At 37.1% G+C, this 17,734-nt stretch overlaps 1 protein-coding gene across 14 annotated transcripts in view; it reads right to left on the bottom strand.

The window, feature by feature from the left end:
• The window catches only part of ZNF644 (zinc finger protein 644), a 127,196-nt gene that overhangs the window by 98,065 nt on the left and 11,397 nt on the right, over positions 1 to 17,734 (bottom strand). For 2 of the 14 annotated variants that reach the window (XM_070367703.1, XM_070367711.1), the window contains exon 1: positions 13,232 to 13,405. The exons of the other annotated variants lie outside the window; for them this stretch is intronic. The gene's annotated coding sequence lies outside the window, so the exon portion shown is untranslated. Of the gene's footprint in view, positions 1 to 13,231; positions 13,406 to 17,734 lie in introns of those variants that run through there. 14 annotated transcript variants of the gene reach the window in all.

Below are 17,734 nucleotides of genomic sequence, written 5' to 3'. Positions count from 1 at the left end.
TCCATGAAACAAGTATAAGTCATCTTGACTACTGGACAGATCAATGTATTTAATTTACACTTGTAACAACGTCTACTCTTAAACACAATTCCTACTGAAATATAATGGGGAGCAATTTAGAACAAAATAACATCAAAAATTCTACAGCATGAATCAAAAGCCTGTCTGCAAAAATAACCCCAATTCTGTACCATCCTATTCATTATTCACGAGGTACATGAATAATGCACTTGGCAATGAGACTTTGCAGTTTCCCCTACCAAGAGGTGGGTTTCCTTGGTCACTCAGACTGCCTGTAAAGAATCTGTCTGCAGTGCAGAAGACTTGGGTTCAATCCCTGGGTCAGGAAAATCCCCTGGAGAAGGGAATAGCTACCCACTCCAATATTCTTGCCTGGAGAATTCTATGGAGGGAGGAGCCTGGTAGACTACAGTCCATGGGGTCACAAAGAGAGTCAGACATGACTGAGCAACTAACACTACCAACAGATCTTTCCATAGCCCTGTTTACTCCAGGCTTGACCTTTTAAGGAAGATCAAACAGAATGTAGCAAATGTCACAGTTTGCCAGTTCTCAGCTAGGCTTCAAGAGGCCATGTATGTCGCTGCTCTCTTGCAATCCTGCCACTACCATGAGAACAAACCCACTCTAACCTGCTAGAGGACAAGAGGAAAGCCCAGATGTCCCACAACAGTCCATCCTAGAGAACCCCATCCAACAGTGGCAGAATCATTCTCCTGACCTGGTTCTGAATGCGGACTTAAACGAGCCCTACCAAGACGAGAAATACTGCCTGATTCATAGACTTACTCTAATAATAAATGTTTGTTTTATGTCAAGTTCTAGAGTAATTTATTACACAGCAATAGCCAACTGATACAGCAACCCTATTTTAAAGATAACATATTATTCTTATCCCTAGAAGGAGTTACTGCAGATTAACAACAAACGTAGGTCTCTCAACTTTTGAAAACAATGGGAAGAGGAGGAATAAAAGTCTCTTTTATTCTTTTACTAACAGTGACTCTAGAAAATATCTGTCACAGTTTGTCAGTCTCAGAGATACACAACTGAGCAAAATAATTTTAACAAGTTATCAGTCAACTACAATCTCTCACGAAATTGTGTTGCAAGGTAGTTTTACTGGATCCAACAATACAATCAAATCTTTCAGGATATGCTATAAATCTACAAAAACTGTTACAGAACAATCTGCTTCTTTGCCCAACATTCTTTTTCCTATTTATGCTAATGGTATCTTCCTTTGGGAAACAGTATTAATATGTAACTGTTACAACTGCACCAATCTTAAGCTCCTGGATCAAGGGATGAACAAATGATACCTAGACTGATCAGAGTGCCTTTTGCTCCTAGCTACCATTATTATATTATGGATGGCAATGTAGCCAGAATGGGAAATTTGGAAATACCTGCAAGGACTACTGGGAAAGGTATACTCTTCAGTGGAAATAATGGCTATGACAATGATGTAGATCACAGCAGGTAGTGCCCATCTTTGCCACCTCGTGGAGGTAACACACTTAGGAATGAATTCACCACAGGAAAAAAATCAAAGTCAAGGGATGGAGACATTATCCTATCATTTACATCCATTGATTCAAACATGTCAATTCAAATAGCTGCAATAACAGCAGAATAGGTAATATTTATCAACTGACTCACTGAGACCTACTAGAAAAAAACAGCAAAATATTAAAAACTGTCAATTTGGTGGCATCAAAAAGCTAATACAACAGTAAAGAATGATCAGGCCAAGATCCAAGACAAAATGGTGACCTAGAGATATAAACCTAGCACCTAAGGATGCTTTTACCTTGGGCTTATTTGCTAATCCAGATGATGCAGTTGAGAAACTGATCACTATTTCTGACATTGCTTTAGAGCTAGTGGGATCAAACTGAGATCGCAAGGTTCAGAACTGGTTAAAACCAAAGTAAATGTTGCCCACTCTTTGAGTCGAGTTCCTAAAAGATTATACTCTAGCGAACCAGAAGTAAAAAAAAGTTCTTGCATACACTGCAACACCACCTGAAGACATTTAAGTAGCCAGATTAAAAAAAAAAAAAAAAACAAAACACAAAACTCAATCCTTAACACATAATTAAGGTAACCCCAGAATGTTAGAGACTCCAGGAGTAGCATGAGCAAACAAAAATTATCTCTGGAGAAAGATAACATCATCTCAGGGCTCAGAATTGAGGCATGGAAAAACAACTGGAAATGTAAATGGAGAAAGCATGGCAGGGAGAGAACCAAAAGAGAAATGTAACAAAAATTCTCAGGATAAACTTTGCCTAAATCACTGGATGACTGATAAAACTATGTATGCACAGAGGAAAACTGAAGAAGTTGAGGGGAAAAAGTTGACAGAGGCTGGAGAGAAAGCTTACACTTGAACAGAGCTTTACTGTGAGTGTGATGTTTTTTCAACAGGATACATTCCACTGTGCACAGTTTTGGCAGCAAAAGCTGAAGCCCTACAAGGTTGAAATGTCAGAGGACAGAATCCAAGTCCAGCAGAACAGTTGGGAATCAGCAGAATCTCTCGAAATAGGTAAACCATAAGCAAGCTTCAAAATCTGTCTATAAACTTCACCCAAGAATTCTCAGAACATTAAGAGTCCAGACACTAAAACATAATCATAAAGTTCAGTTTTCAGGCAAAAACTGCATGATTTACAAAGAAACAGGAAACAGTGATCCATATTAAGGAAAAAAGGGGTGTTAAGAGATACAATTCTGAGTACTCAGAATATAGAATCTAAGTGTTAGCATATAAAGAACTCCAAGCAGCTATTTTAAGTATGAGAATTAAAAGAACACACATTCAAAAAGAGACTATAAGAAAGAAAAAGCTGACAAAAAAAAAATAAAAATAAAAATTTACCATAAGGAGGTGATTAGAGATGGAAGAAGAAAGAATTGGTGAGCTTGAAGATAGACCAACAAAACTATTCAATCCAAAAAACAGAGTTAAAACTACTGAAGAAAAATTAAGAGCCTCAGAGACCAGTATAGAACACTATCAGGCAGTTCAAAATAGATGAAACTCAATTCAACATGTATGTACAATAAGATGTAACAGAAAGAGAGCAAGAAGAGTAAAAAAGGTACACAATAGTTTTTCCTAAAGAAACAATGAACAAAAACATCTCAAATTTGGTATAAAATATTACCTTGTAGATCCAAGAATCTCAACAAACCCAAGCATGATGAATATGAAGAATCACTTCTACAGTATATATCATACATAGTCCATCTACTAAAGGCCAAAAAAATACCTTAAGTGCAGCCAGAAAAAAGTGACTGGTTATACATGAGAAATGACAATGCAACTAATGGCTGACTTATCACCAGAAAAAAAGTGGATACTGGAACATCTTCATGTTCAGTGATGCTCCTCTTCAAAAAAGAAAAACAAGTATTTTCCAATAAACAAAAATTAGATTTGTGGCTAGCAGACAAAATAGTTTAAAAAAAAATGGGGAAAGGAACAAGTAATAAAATTAGTGAACAAAAAAAAGAAAGCATTCTTGAGAAAAATAATACAACAGTCACAATAAATAGAAAGCACATAATAAGATAATTTAAATCCTGATAACCATTAATTTATGAAATATGAATGAATTCTTATGTTATAATTAAAAGACTAAGTGTTAGATGGGACTGAAAGTAAAACAACAATGATATGGTGTATACATAAAACAGTTGTAAAACATAGGGGGCAGAAAAATTTTAAATAAATGGTTGCAGGGAGAAAACAAACCACACAAACATTAACTATAAGAAGGTTTGTGTAGCTATGTTATTAGCAATAAAAGCAGACTTCAAAGCAAAAAGTATCACCAAAGGTAGTAAGAATCAACAATGGTAAAAGTTTTAACTCATCAGAAACATGAAACAATTCTAAATTTATGTTCCCCAACCATACAGATTCCAATATATAAACCAAAAATGGACAGCAAAGCAAATCCATAACCACAGTAGAAGATTTTAACATCTCTCTCTAACAGACCCAGTATGCAGAAATTAACCAGGTAGGGATGTAGAAGTTTTGAACAACATGATTAACAAAATGACTTAACAAACACATAAATACTGCACCCAAAAAACTGAAGATTACACATTCTTTTGAAATACACACAAAGTAATTATGAAATCTTGTCAGAAACGTATTAACAAGGTATTCAATCACATTTGCAATCAGGGAAATAGAAAGTAAAACCACTAAGAGACAGTGCACCATACCCTCTAGTATGACTAAAATTAAATATTAACAATATAAAGTGCTGCAGAAGATACAGTACAAAAGGAACTCTGCTGATGATTATAAACTGTTACAAACACTTCAGGAAAAAAAATGTTGAATAGCTTCTGAAATAGAACTTATACTCTGTGTGCTTACTCACTTCAGTCATGTCTGACTCTTCGTGACTCTATGGACTACAGCCCACCAGGCTCCTTTGTCCATAGGGTTCTCCACTCTAAAACCAAGCTATTAAATTCCTAGGTATTTACTAAACATACAGGTGTGCATGTGTGTACTAGGAGACATGTACAAGTAAATGCATAGCATTATTTACAACTGTCTAAAAATGGAAACAAGTCAAATTTCCACCAAAAACAGAATGAACTACGGAGTATTAATATACTGTACAGCAATGAAAATTAATCAGCTACAGTCATATGCAACAATAGGACTAAATCTCATAAAGCTGGAAAAGCCAGAATCTGTTTGCATAAATTTCATTAACAGAAAAAGGGTCAAAAATGTGTTTTTTGATGGCAAAAATGTAAGGCAAAAAAATTAGTATCAGAAAACATAGGAGGTAATTCCCCAGCAGAGAAGGAAAGTAGAGGATCTGGCAATGTTTTAATTTTTGACAGGGGTGATTAAGCACACATGTACTTTTGAATACTTAAGTTGGACCTTTTTCCATGTACTATTCTGAGCATTCTTTCCACAGTAAAAAGTGTTTCAAAACTGAAAATTTAGACATTTAAGGCTTTGGACGTTCCCCTAAGTAAGGTGTTAGCATTATCCTACAGTATTTTGTTTTTATTTTAATCAAATATATACAAATACATATTTTAAAAATCAAATAAAGCATGTTATGAAAAACAGAACCAGTGAAATCCCACCCCAATTTCTGCTGCTGCTAAGTCACTTCAGTCGTGTCTGACTCTGTGTGACCCCATAGATGGCAGCACACCAGGCTCCCCCGTCCCTGGGATTCTCCAGGCAAGAACACTGGAGTGGGTTGCCATTTCCTTCTCCAATGCATGAAAGTGAAAAGTGAAAGTGAAGTAGCTCAGTCGTGTCCAACCCTCAGCGACCCCATGGACTGCAGCCTACCAGGCTGCTCCATCCATGGGATTTTCCAGGCAGGAGTACTGGAGTGGGGTACCATTGCCTTCTCAACCCCAATTTCTAAATACATTCATATCTTGATTTTTCATTTTTGGATCTTATTATTTTCCTATATAAGAAAATGATTTTTATCTTCTTATATCCATCCCTCTGTAACCTCCCCCAAATTATACTACAGTCCTACCTGAAGAGTGCTAACTGATTTCTTGACAAAATTGCAAACGCGATTCAATAAGAAAAAAAGTCTTTACAACAAATGGTGCTGGAACAACCGGATATATGTGAAGAGAAAAAAAAAACACTGACTCAAATCTGACATTCTATATCAGTGTTTATTTCAAAGCAAATTATAGGTTTACGTGTAAAATATAATAGTGTTAATCTTGTAGAAGACAGAAAAAAATCATTGGGCTCTAAAGATAGAAAAGTGTTCTTAGAAATAACAAATGCATGACCCTTAGAATTAAAATCTGATAAACTAGACTTCATCAAAACAAAATATTTTAGTTGGTGAGAGAGTCTATGAAGAGGATTAAAAAGCTAGTGACAGATTTGGAGAAAATGTGTACAAGTCACATACCTGACAAAACACTCATATCTAAAATATAAAAGTACCCTGAAAATTCAGCTGTAAGACATCAGTAAAAATACGAAAATAAGGACATTCGAAAATCATCTCCATAACACGAAAAAGAAAACTGACAAAAACAGTCAACATTTTCCTAACACTAGAAATTAACCAAAGGCTTGCAGCAATCTGGGGAGAGCTTATTCAAGAAAGATGGCTAATCTTGATGAGACCAGCAAACTCTGTGGCATCGATTCTGCCCTTTTCCCATCCTCCCAACACAGTAGACTTGAAAACCAACAGTCCACAAGTCTGGTGAAAACCAGCAGCCTGGTAGTTACCCAAGAGGGGCAGATAAGGGCGACAGTTCCTTTACTACTGCATCCTCAGAGGACTGTTCATTATTTGACATGTCTGGTGGTTTCCTGGAAGACCCCACTCCCAAAGCTATCCTAAGAGTGTACTCAGTGCAAAAAAAGCCTTTTCCCCAAAGGCATTTGTCAAAAACAACTGTAAGCAATTGTACCATGTTATAGGTGACTGAGGCAGAGGATAACAGATGAGACCAACAACAGACTAACCAAGAAGTTTAAAAAGAAAAAATGGGGCTTATAAAAGCTCTAAAATATTCCTGACAATCTACGCGGTCAAATGTATGCCCAGAGCCACACACAAGCTGCAGGCTGTGCACATGATCAGGAAGGGCCTGAGAAAGCCCTAAGTGCACACCTCTGGCTAACCTGGAAGCTCTGCACATCAGGAAACAAAGGGTAAAGCTAAGTAACAAATTTCCTGGTTGAGTGTTAAAGCTGTGCCCCAACAAACATACACACAGAGCCTCTAAACAAAACTGGGAACGTACTCATCTCAAGCACTGTCCAATTATCGGCTGACCACTAAGCTAACTGAGTAGAGACATTTCAGTGGCCACACAAGGCAAAGAATATATATTTTACAGAATTAGTTCTGAAAAATCACTCAACTAGCTAACAGCAACAAACAGTAACAAAAACAAATGCTGGGAAAGAAAGAGTATCTAATCATCAGAGCTGCCATATTATTTAAAATGTAGCTTTCAACAGCAACAAAAAAATGACATTTTAAAAATGTATGGCTCATACACATGAAAAAAAGGCAAGTGAAACTGTCTCTGAGGAAACGCAGACATTGGACTTAGTGAACAAAGCTACAAATCAGCCATTTTAAACATGTTCTAAGAACTACTAAAGGAAATCTATGTCAAAAGAACTGAAGAAAAATATAAGATGGATGTCTCACAAACAGAAAATATGAATAAGGAGATAGAAATCATGAAAAAGAACAAAATAAAAGCCGAAAAATACAATCATGAAAATGAAAAATTCACTACAAGGTTTCAGCAGCAGATCTGTTGTACAAGAAATACTAAAGAGTATACTTCAGGCTGGAATCAAAGGACAATGGTGAGTAACTTGAATACACATGAAGAATTAATGAGCATGGTACCCAACGTTCACTGCAACATTATTCACAATAGCTAGGGCATGGAAGCAACCTAGATACCCATCAACAGATGAATGGACAAAGAAGCTGGTTTATATACATATATATACATATATGTATATGTATACACACACACACACAAAATGGACTATGCTGCTGCTGCTGCTAAGTCACTTCAGTCATGTCCGACTCTGTGCGACCCCAGAGACGGTAGCCCACCACGCTCCCCGGTCCCTGGGATTCTCCAGGCAAGAACACTGGAGTGGGTTGCCATTTCCTTCTCCAATGTGTGAAAGTGAAAAGTGAAAGTGAAGTCGCTCAGTTGTGTCTGTGAAAGTGAAGTTGCTCAGTTGTGTCCGACTCTTAGCAACTCCATGGACTGCAGCCTACCAGGCTCCTCTGTCCATGGGATTTTCCAGGCAAGAGTACTGGAGTGGGGTGCCATTGGGCTATAACTCACCCATAAAAAGGAATGCATTTGAGTCAGCACTAATGAGGTAGTTAAACTTAGAGCCTATTATACAGAGTGAAGTAAGTCAGAAAGAGAAAAATAAATATCACATACTAATGCATATATATGGAAACTAGAAAGATGGTACTGATGAACCTATTTACAGGGCAGCAATGGAGATCCAGACATAGAGAACAGACTTATGGACATGGGGGCAGGGAAGGAGAGGGTGGGACAAATGGAGAGAGTAGCATGGAAACATATATACTACATATGTAAAATAGATAACCAGTGGGGATTTGCTGTATGACTCAGGGAACTCAAACCAACGCTCTGTGGCAACTTAGGGGTGGGATGGGGTGGCAGGTGGGAGAGAAGTTCGTAAGGGAGAGGACATATGTATACGCCTGATTCATGTTGATGTATGACAGAAACCAACACAACATTGTAAAGCAATTATCCTTCAAAAACAAATTAAAAAAAAAAAAGCATGGGAAAGGTAACTTGATAATATAGAAGTCTAATTTAAAAAAGTGTTGACTGTTTCTTCTCCTGTTGGAGTTAAAAGCCATGGAAAAACAATTTGCATGGCACAATGAAAAGCAACAATAGAAGAAGAAAGCCAGGAAAAAATTTTAAGACATATAGAGAACAAATAGCAAAATGAAAGACATAAATTCTACATTATTGGAATTAAATGCAAATTAATTGAGTATTCTAATCAAAAAGCAGACATTTGGTAGAATGGGTAAAAGAACACAATCCAACTATATGCTGCTTACAAGGGACATATTTTAGGAACTTCCCTGGTGGTACAGTGGATAAGAATCCACCTGCCAATGCAGACCGCACCGGTTCAATCCCTGGGCCAGGAAGATTCCATGTTGTGGAGCAACTAAGGCCACTGTGCCACAACTAATAGAGCCCGCCAGCAGCAACTACCAAGCCTGTACACCACAACTACTGAAGCCCCTGTGCCCTGAGCCTGCAGACCACAACTACTGAGCCCATATGCAGCAACTACTGAAGCCCATGAGCCTAGAACCTGTGTTCCACAAGAGAAGCCACCACAATGAGAAGCCCTTGCAACACAAAAAAGAGCAGTCCCCACTCACCACAAATAGAGAAAGCCCACACAAGGCAAGGAAGACCCAGTAAAGCCAAAAATAAATTAATTTTTAAAAGGAGACAAATAAAAAAAATAAAGAAAGAAAAATAAATAAATAAAATAAAAGGAGACAAGATTCAAAGAATTTAAAAGTGAAAGGACAGAAAAAGATATCCAGTGCAAACAGTAACCAAAAGACAGCGACTCTAGCGGTTATATTATTTTCAGACACAAGACACGAAGGGAAAAAAATCATTACTAAAGACAAAGAACATTTTATAAGAAAAAAGGTTCAATTCATCAAAAATTATGGATAAACGGTAAATATATATACTCCTAACAAAGCCACAAAATACATGAAGAAGAAACTTACAGAATTGAAAGGAGAAATAGACAACAGACAAAAGCAAAAACAGATGGAGACTTCTGTGCCTCACTTTCAGTAACAGAAAGAACCAGATAGGAGACCAATCAGAAAACAGGACTTAAACACTATAAACCAACCAGATCTAACAGTTAACTACAGAATACTCAAAAAAAGCAGAAAACACTTTTTTCTCAAGCATATATAGAACATTCTCCAGTATACAGACCGTATGTTAAGTCATAAAACAACACATTTAAAAGGAATCAGATCATACAAAGTATGTTCTCCAACCACAATAGAATGAAACTAGACATCAGTAACAGAAGAAAATTTGGAAAATTAACAAACACATGGAAATTAAGCAAAAGATTCCTAAATATTCCTTAGATCAAAGAAATCACATGAGAAACCATAAAATATGTTGAGATGAAAACAAAAACACAACACACTAAAACTGATGAGATGAAGTAGCAGCAGTGATTAAAGGGAAATTTATAGCTATATATATCTACTTTAAAAGGAGGTATCAATAATCTAACCATCCATCTTAAGAAACCAGAAAAAGAGCAAATTAAACCCAAAGCAAACAGAAGAAAGGAAACAATAAAGACTATAGCAGAAATGAAAGAGAATTTTTATAAATAAAAACAATGAAATCAAAAGTTGGATTTTTAAAAATACCAACAAAATTGACAAACCTTCAGGGAGGGCTTGATCAAAAAAAAAAAAAAAAAAAAGACAAATTAAACAAGCTAAACCACCACCACCACACCCTATTTTATTGAGCTTCACAGCTACTATCTTTTTTTTTTTTTTAAACAAGCTGAAGGTTTATAGTGACCCTGCATGAAACAAGTCTATCAGCACCATTTTTCCAACAGCATTTGCTTACTTTGTGTCTCTGTCACACTTTGGTAATTCTTGCAGTATTTCAAACTTTTTCCACTATTATTTTTTGCTACCTTTGATCAATCATCTTTAATGTTACTATCATAATTGTCTGGGGGCACCAGAAACCATGCTCATGTAAGACAGTAAACTTAATACTGTGTATTCTGGTGGCTCCACTGACTGTTCTCGTATCTCTCTCCCCTCAGGTCTCCCCATTCCCTGAGACACAACAATATTGAAATTAGGCCAGTTAATAATCCTACAATGGCCTCTAAGTGTTCAAGTGAAAGGAAGAGTCAATCAATGCAGCAAGCTTCACTGTTATTTTAAGAACTGCCACAACCACTCCAGCCTTCAGCAACCAACCTCCCTGATCAAATTGAGGCCAAGACCATCAACACTGAGGCAAGACAGTCAACCAGCAGAAAGGCTGCAACTTGATGAATGATAATGCTTAATAATAAAGTTTTTTTAAAGTATGTATACTGTTTCTATGGAGAAGGCAATGGCACCCCACTCCAGTACTCTTGCCTGGAAAATCCCATGGACGGAGGAGCCCGGTAGGCTGCAGTCCATGGGGTTGCGAAGAGTTGGACACGACTGAGCAACTTCACTTTCACTTTTCACTTTCATGCATTGAAGAAGGAAATGGCAACCCACTCCAGTGTTCTTGCCTGGAGAATCCCAGGGATGGGGAGCCTGGTGGGCTGCCGTCTCGGGTCGCACAGAGTCGGACATGACTGAAGCCACTTAGCAGCCAGCAGCAGCATACTGTTTCTAAGACATAATGCTGTCACACACTTAATTCACTTCCGTATCGTATAAACATAACTTGTATATGCACTGCGAAACCAAAAAATTCACATTACTTGCTTTACTGTGGTGATCTGGAACCAAACCTAACTATCTCAAGGTATGCCTGTATTACAATCAAGAATGAAAGGCCAGTTTTAATACTGGCTTTATAACAAGAAATACAAAGGATTATAAGGGAAGGGTACAAAAAACTGAATGGCAAGGCATAAAGTAACCCACATGAAATGGAAGAATTTCTGGGGGTAAAAAAAGCAAACTGCCAGAACTGATTCAAGAAGACACTGGAAATCCCAAATGTCAAGAGATTAAGTGATGAAAAAACTTCCCACTAAAAAAGCAAGGACCAGATGGCTTCTCTGGTGACAGCTACCTTTAAACCAAACACGCAAAGAATTGACACCGATCCTTGTCAAACACAGGAAAACAAAATTACAGATAATATCCCTTACAAATAAACTCACAAAAATCTTTTTTCTTGTGTGTATGTTTCTTGAAGATATATCATCTAGACCCTTTTGTCCTCCTGATGAACTGATTATTCTTCAGACCTGCTGCACAGCCACCTTCCTTGCATCTCCCTGCACCATCATCATTTTCCTGTGCTAAATCTTATTTCCTGGATCCCTCCTCTTTTTGATTCACCCAATCATTCTGATAGAGCCCGGGTCCTCTAGTAAATTACTGAGAGAGATGGTGCATTTGAAGTAAATATTCGAACAACCTCATATGTTCTATGTATTTACTCCCACATTTGACAGCTTTGGGAAGGTACAGAATTAGTAGTTTGGAAATAAATTTTCCTTTAGGATTTTGAGGCATTATTTCATTATTGATTATTTTTCCAAAGATACTGATTCCTAATCTCTATTATATTGTCCATAAACAAAAGTTTTTAGGAATTTCCCTGTTTCTGATGCCTGAAATTCTATCATGTTGCTTGGTTTTTTTTCGAGTCACTATGCTGTGCATGCTATGAATCCTTTTAATGTGGAAACTCAAGATTTTTGTGGAATTATTCTTAAATAACTTCCTCCATCCATTTCCTCCCATTCTGTAATTCTGATTTTTCATATGTTGAACTTGCCAAGAGTGATCCTCTAGCTTTATTTTCTCTTACAACTCACAACTCTTTTGTCCTGTTTTGTGAAAGCTTTTCTCAATTTTACCTTTCAACATTCTACTAGAAATTTAACATCCTAAATTTCTAACTCTTCTGTTAAGTATTTCATATTCTAAATGTCTAAGAGCTTGTTTTCTAAGGATTGACTCTTCATAATATCCTTTCTCATTTCAAAGTTATAATTATCCCCTTATTTCCAAAATTATCGGTAACTTTTTAAAGTTTTCTTTTAAAACTTAAGTTTTAAAACTATTATAATAAAGTTTCTACCCACTTCCTCTTAGTCATCCTTAATCTCATATTTTAAAATGAAAAAAGGTTTAAAATGAAAAACCTAAAAGTTGTCTAGTCAATGAACCCAGAGACTATCACACAATTATAAATGAACTCTGACACAGAAAGACTGATACTATCACTTATATATGGAATCTAAAATACAATACAAATGAACTCACTCCCAGAAACATTAAAAGAAAAAAAAAATTTACAGGTTGCAGCAGGGAAGGGAGGACTAGATTGAGTTTGGGGTTGGCAGAGGCAGGTTACTATGTATGGAGTGCATCAACAGAGTCCTATACTATGTAGCACACAGAACTATAGCCAATATCCTATGGTAAACTATAACGAAAAAGATTCAAAAAAAAAGTTGCCTTGGAATTCTCTGTTAATAGGTAGTATCAATGTAAGATGATCAGTCTGATGATTTCCCTGGTGGATCCTCGTCTATTATTATCTGTTGGTCCCTCTTCCTCATCAGTTTGCTATAATAGAATGACTCTTCCAATCTTGCCTTTGGGGGCAGAAGCTTGATGTTAGTATTTTCAGAACCAGGAGGAAAGAGACTCGATGATTCCTAGTTTAACATGTAAAATTTTTCTCAATTCTGTTTCTGAGTGTGACACTCTTAACCTGAGCTTGCCTACTGTTCAAGAACAGAGTATCAGAGAGGAAACCTTGATAAAGGTAAGAAATATCTTCTTGGCACCATGAGGGTTGTTAATTTGTTATTAACTCTTAGACAATTCTTTTAAGGTACCTGCAGCCACTAATTCCTGAAGCACCACAGTGTTCAACAGCACAATTCTAGACCATTCTAGGCCTTTCCCACCAAAAGTGGAAAGTTGAGTTTTCTTAGTGGTACAAAGTTGCTGCTTTCCAGCTTCCAGAGTTTTACTTCTGTGATCAACTTTCCAGTTTTTTCCTTGATACCCTATGATTTAAAAAAAAATTATTATAATTCTACAAGGGGGTTGATTTCAAAATAAATGGTTATTTAATCCACTATGTTTAAAAAGATATGCATTTCACCAGTTTTGATGTGGCATGTCTTCTTCACTGTTGCTCCTTTTTAAATAGTATGAAATTTAGGCTCAAGTTTGAGTAGGATACAGTTTTAATCACCCAAATAGTTAAAATCACTTTAGCTTTAACAACTAGCTTTTCTATAATGTAGTCAAAATATATTGACTTACACAATTTCTCTTATTTAAAATTTCAAATTCTCTTTGAAGCCCAAGACATTAAAAAAAATTTTTTAACTGACATAAATTGGAAAAAATGTGTATTTATTGGGAACAAAGTTTGACATATACCTGTTAGATAAAGCATATTGCTATCCAAATCTTCATAGCCTTAATTTTTGTTTACTTAATCTATTAAATTCTGAGAAGTAATTTAAAATCTCCTGAAAAAGACTGATGTTACCAATTTCTCTAAAAACACTACTTCATGTTTCAATGCTATTTGAGTTTATCACACAAACGCTCAAGCCTACTATTGTTTAGTGGTCTAATTTTTTATTAATTAAAAAAAATTCTCTTTTTCTCATTCAAAGGTTTTGGACTAGAAAAGTTTTAGCCTTTGCTTGATATGAATGTCTAGTATTATTTTTGCCATTCATTTCAAACATTTGCTATTTTTACTTAGATAAAACTCTTATCAGTTCTGTTCAGTTGCTCAGTCGTGCCCAACTCTTTGCGACCCCATGAATCGCAGCACGCCAGGCTTCCCTGTCCATCACCAACTCCCGGAGTTCACCCAGACTCACGTCCATCGAGTCAGTGATGCCATCCAGCCATCTCATCCTCTGTCGTCCCCTTTTCCTCCTGCCCCCAATCCTTCCCATCATCAGAGTCTTTTCCAATGAGTCAGCTCTTCGCATGAGGTGGCCAAAGTACTGGAGTTTCAGCTTTAGCATCATTCCTTCCAAAGATATACCAGGGCTGATCTCCTTCAGAATGGACTGGTTGGATCTCCTTGCAGTCCAAGGGACTCTCAAGAGTCTTCTCCAACACCACAGTTCAAAAGCATTAAGTCTTCGGCGCTCAACTTTCTTCACAGTCCAACTCTCACATCCATACATGACCACTGGAAAACCATAGCCTTGACTAGATGGACCTTTGCTGGCAAAGTACTGTCTCTGCTTTTGAACATGATATCTAGGTTGGTCATAACTCTCCTTCAAAGGAGTAAGCATCTTTTAATTTCATGGCTGCAGTCACCATCTGCAGTGATTCTGGAGCCCAAAAGAATAAAGTCTGACACTGTTTCCACTGTTTCCCCATCTATTTCCCATAAAGTGATGGGACCAGATGCCATGATCTTCATTTTCTGAATGTTGAGCTTTAAGCCAACTTTTTCACTCTCCACTTTCACTTTCATCAAGAGGCTTTTGAGTTCCTCTTCACTTTCTGCCATAAGGGTGGTGTCATCTGCGTATCTGAGGTTATTGATATTTCTTCTTCCAGCCCAGCGTTTCTCATGATGTACTCTGCATATAAGTTAAACAAGCAGGGTGACAATATACAGCCTTGACAGACTCCTTTTTTCCTATTTGGAACCAGCCTGTTGTTCCATGTCCAGTGCTAACTGTTGCTTCCTGACCTGCATACAGGTTTCTCAAGAGGCAGGTCAGGTGGTCTGGTATTCCCATCTCTTTCAGAATTTTCCACAGTTTATTGTGATCCACACAGTCAAAGGCTTTGGGATAGTCAATAAAGCACAAATAGATGTTTTTCTGGAACTCTCTTGCTTTCTCGATGATCCAGCAGATGTTGGCAATTTGATCTCTGGTTCCTCTGCCTTTTCTAAAACCAGCTTGAACATCTGGAAGTTCACAGTTCACCTATTGCTGAAGCCTGGCTTGGAGAATTTTGAGCATTACTTTACTAGCATGTGAAATGAGTGCAATTGTGTGGTAGTCTGAGCATTCTTTGGCATTGCCTTTCTTTGGGATTAGAATGAAAACTGACCTTTTCCAGTCCTATGGCCACTGCTGAGTTTTCCAAATTTGCTGGCAGATTGAGTGCAGCACTTTCACAGCATCATCTTTCGGGATTTGAAATAGCTCAACTGGAATTCCATCACCTCCACTAGCTTTGTTCGTAGTGATGCTTTCTAAGGCCCACTTGATATTACATTCCAGGATGTCTGGCTCTATGTGAGTGATCACCCCATCGTGATTATCTTGGTCGTGAAGATCTTTTTTGTACAGTTTTTCTTTGTATTTCTGCCACCTCTAACTCTTATAAAACCACATAAAAAATTGTAATGCAATTTATAAAGGGGAGGAGAGTGGGAAAGAAATCTATTCCAATTAAATTAAGAAAAAGCTGTTAGAAGGGTACTGGGTAACCAAACTTGACAGAAAGCTGGAAAATAAGGCACGGAAAAGGAGATAAGCCAGGAGATAATCAGGCAAGCAATATCACACCAAAGGACATCTACTTAGGATACCATTTGTATCACTCTAATGGCAATGCCACCATTAAGACATTCACTGCCATAGCGTAAGACTTTGATTCCACCACAGCCAGAGAGATACCTCTATCTCCTCTTCTACCTCCCTCCTGTATGAGCTGTTTCAGTAGGATCAAAATATATGGAATAGTCAATTTGGTTTCCTAGTTTCCATCCTGTTTAAACTGCTGGCTCTCCTTGTTTATGTTGTAATTTTTCGCTGCTTATGAGCATGCAGAGGCCTATGGCAGAGAACACAGGTAAGGATGGGTCTATTTCCAGTAAGTTTGCAGCCACAAAAAGTATAAATATGGAACTATTCAAGAATGAGGTTCAGGGCAAGGCTTTCAGGCAAGTTTCCTATTCCCAAACCACTAGATCATCCAATATTCATGGAACAGTACATAGTTCTGCTGTCATCCTTTACCACTCTGTCTACATAGAAACTCCAATCTCAGCGATACCGATAAAAATGCTTTTTCCCACTGACTGCTGCTGCTGCTAAGTCGCTTCAGTCGTGCCCGACTCTGTGCGACCCTATAGACAGCAGCCCACTAGGCTCCCCCGTCTCTGGGATTCTCCAGGCAAGAACACAGGAGTGGGTTGCCATTTCCTTCTCCAATATCCTTTCCCATTGGAGTGGGTTGCCATTTCCTTCTCCATTTCCTTTCCCACTGACAACAGGGGACAAACTATTGTCCTTTGCTTTACCTGATTTGTCTCAACAGATAACTTGGATGAAGTCAAATGTACCTCCCTGTATTACCATGGTGCCAGAAACCACAGTAACTTTACTAACTAAAGTTAAGCCTATATTAACTATGAGAATGGTTAAAATATAAACTTGTTATAAGACTAACATACTATCTTAAAACTCCAAGACTCTATTAACTCCTAAACTCTGTTCTATTTATTAACTCTAAAAGAGACAGAAATATACTTTTAAAACTATATTATTTTTATATTTTTTCATATTTTATAATTCTATTTTTCATATTTTCTAATAATCATACTCATTGTAAGACAATGCATGCATGTTTGGTCAATTGTATCCAAGTCTTTGCAACCCCCTGGACAGTAGCCCACCAGACTTCTCTGACAATGGAATTTTCTAGGCAATAATACTGGAGTGGGTTGCCATGCCCTCCTCCAGAAGATCTTTCCCACCCAGGGATCAAACCCATGTCTCTTGCATCTCCTACACTGGCAGGTGGATTCTTTACCACTGAGCCACTGGGGATGCCCCTTCTAAAACAACAGCATACATTCAACTTAAGAACTCTTAAAAACTCCAGTAAAGACAAACATCTCACATCTTAAATACCAGAAACTACTATTGCCCAGCGGGAACTACATTTTAGGGATTCCCCCAATAAGAGCAGTGCCTTCACAACTGCTTCCGAATTTTAAAACATCTATTTCTAAAAAATTTAAACACTGGTAGTCCAGATTATTCATTTTTATTATCTTCTGTTTTCATACCAACTTCCATTCCAATTAGAATATTTCTTAAGACATGCCTTAAATGTACTATTATAACTGAAAACTCAACAATACAATTACAATCTCTTACTATTCATCTCAAATATTTCTATAGTTGACAGTACTAACAATTTTTTAAAAATACCACTATAGCATAACTTTCTTGGTCTTAGCTGTCAAAGTTTTTTTTTTAAAGCTCATAAGTTAAATTTTAAAAAGCTAAGTTTTTTAATATAAAGCAAATTTTATCTCAATTAGTATTAGTAACTTATATGTAAACTGTGTCTCCACATAAGTTTATTTTCAACACCAAAAGATA

This window comes from Bos mutus, chromosome 3, assembly GCF_027580195.1.
Source record: "Bos mutus isolate GX-2022 chromosome 3, NWIPB_WYAK_1.1, whole genome shotgun sequence".
Taxonomy (NCBI): Eukaryota; Metazoa; Chordata; class Mammalia; order Artiodactyla; family Bovidae; genus Bos; species Bos mutus.
Note: the sequence above shows the minus strand (reverse complement) of the source record. Positions and strands in the feature narration are given on the sequence as shown.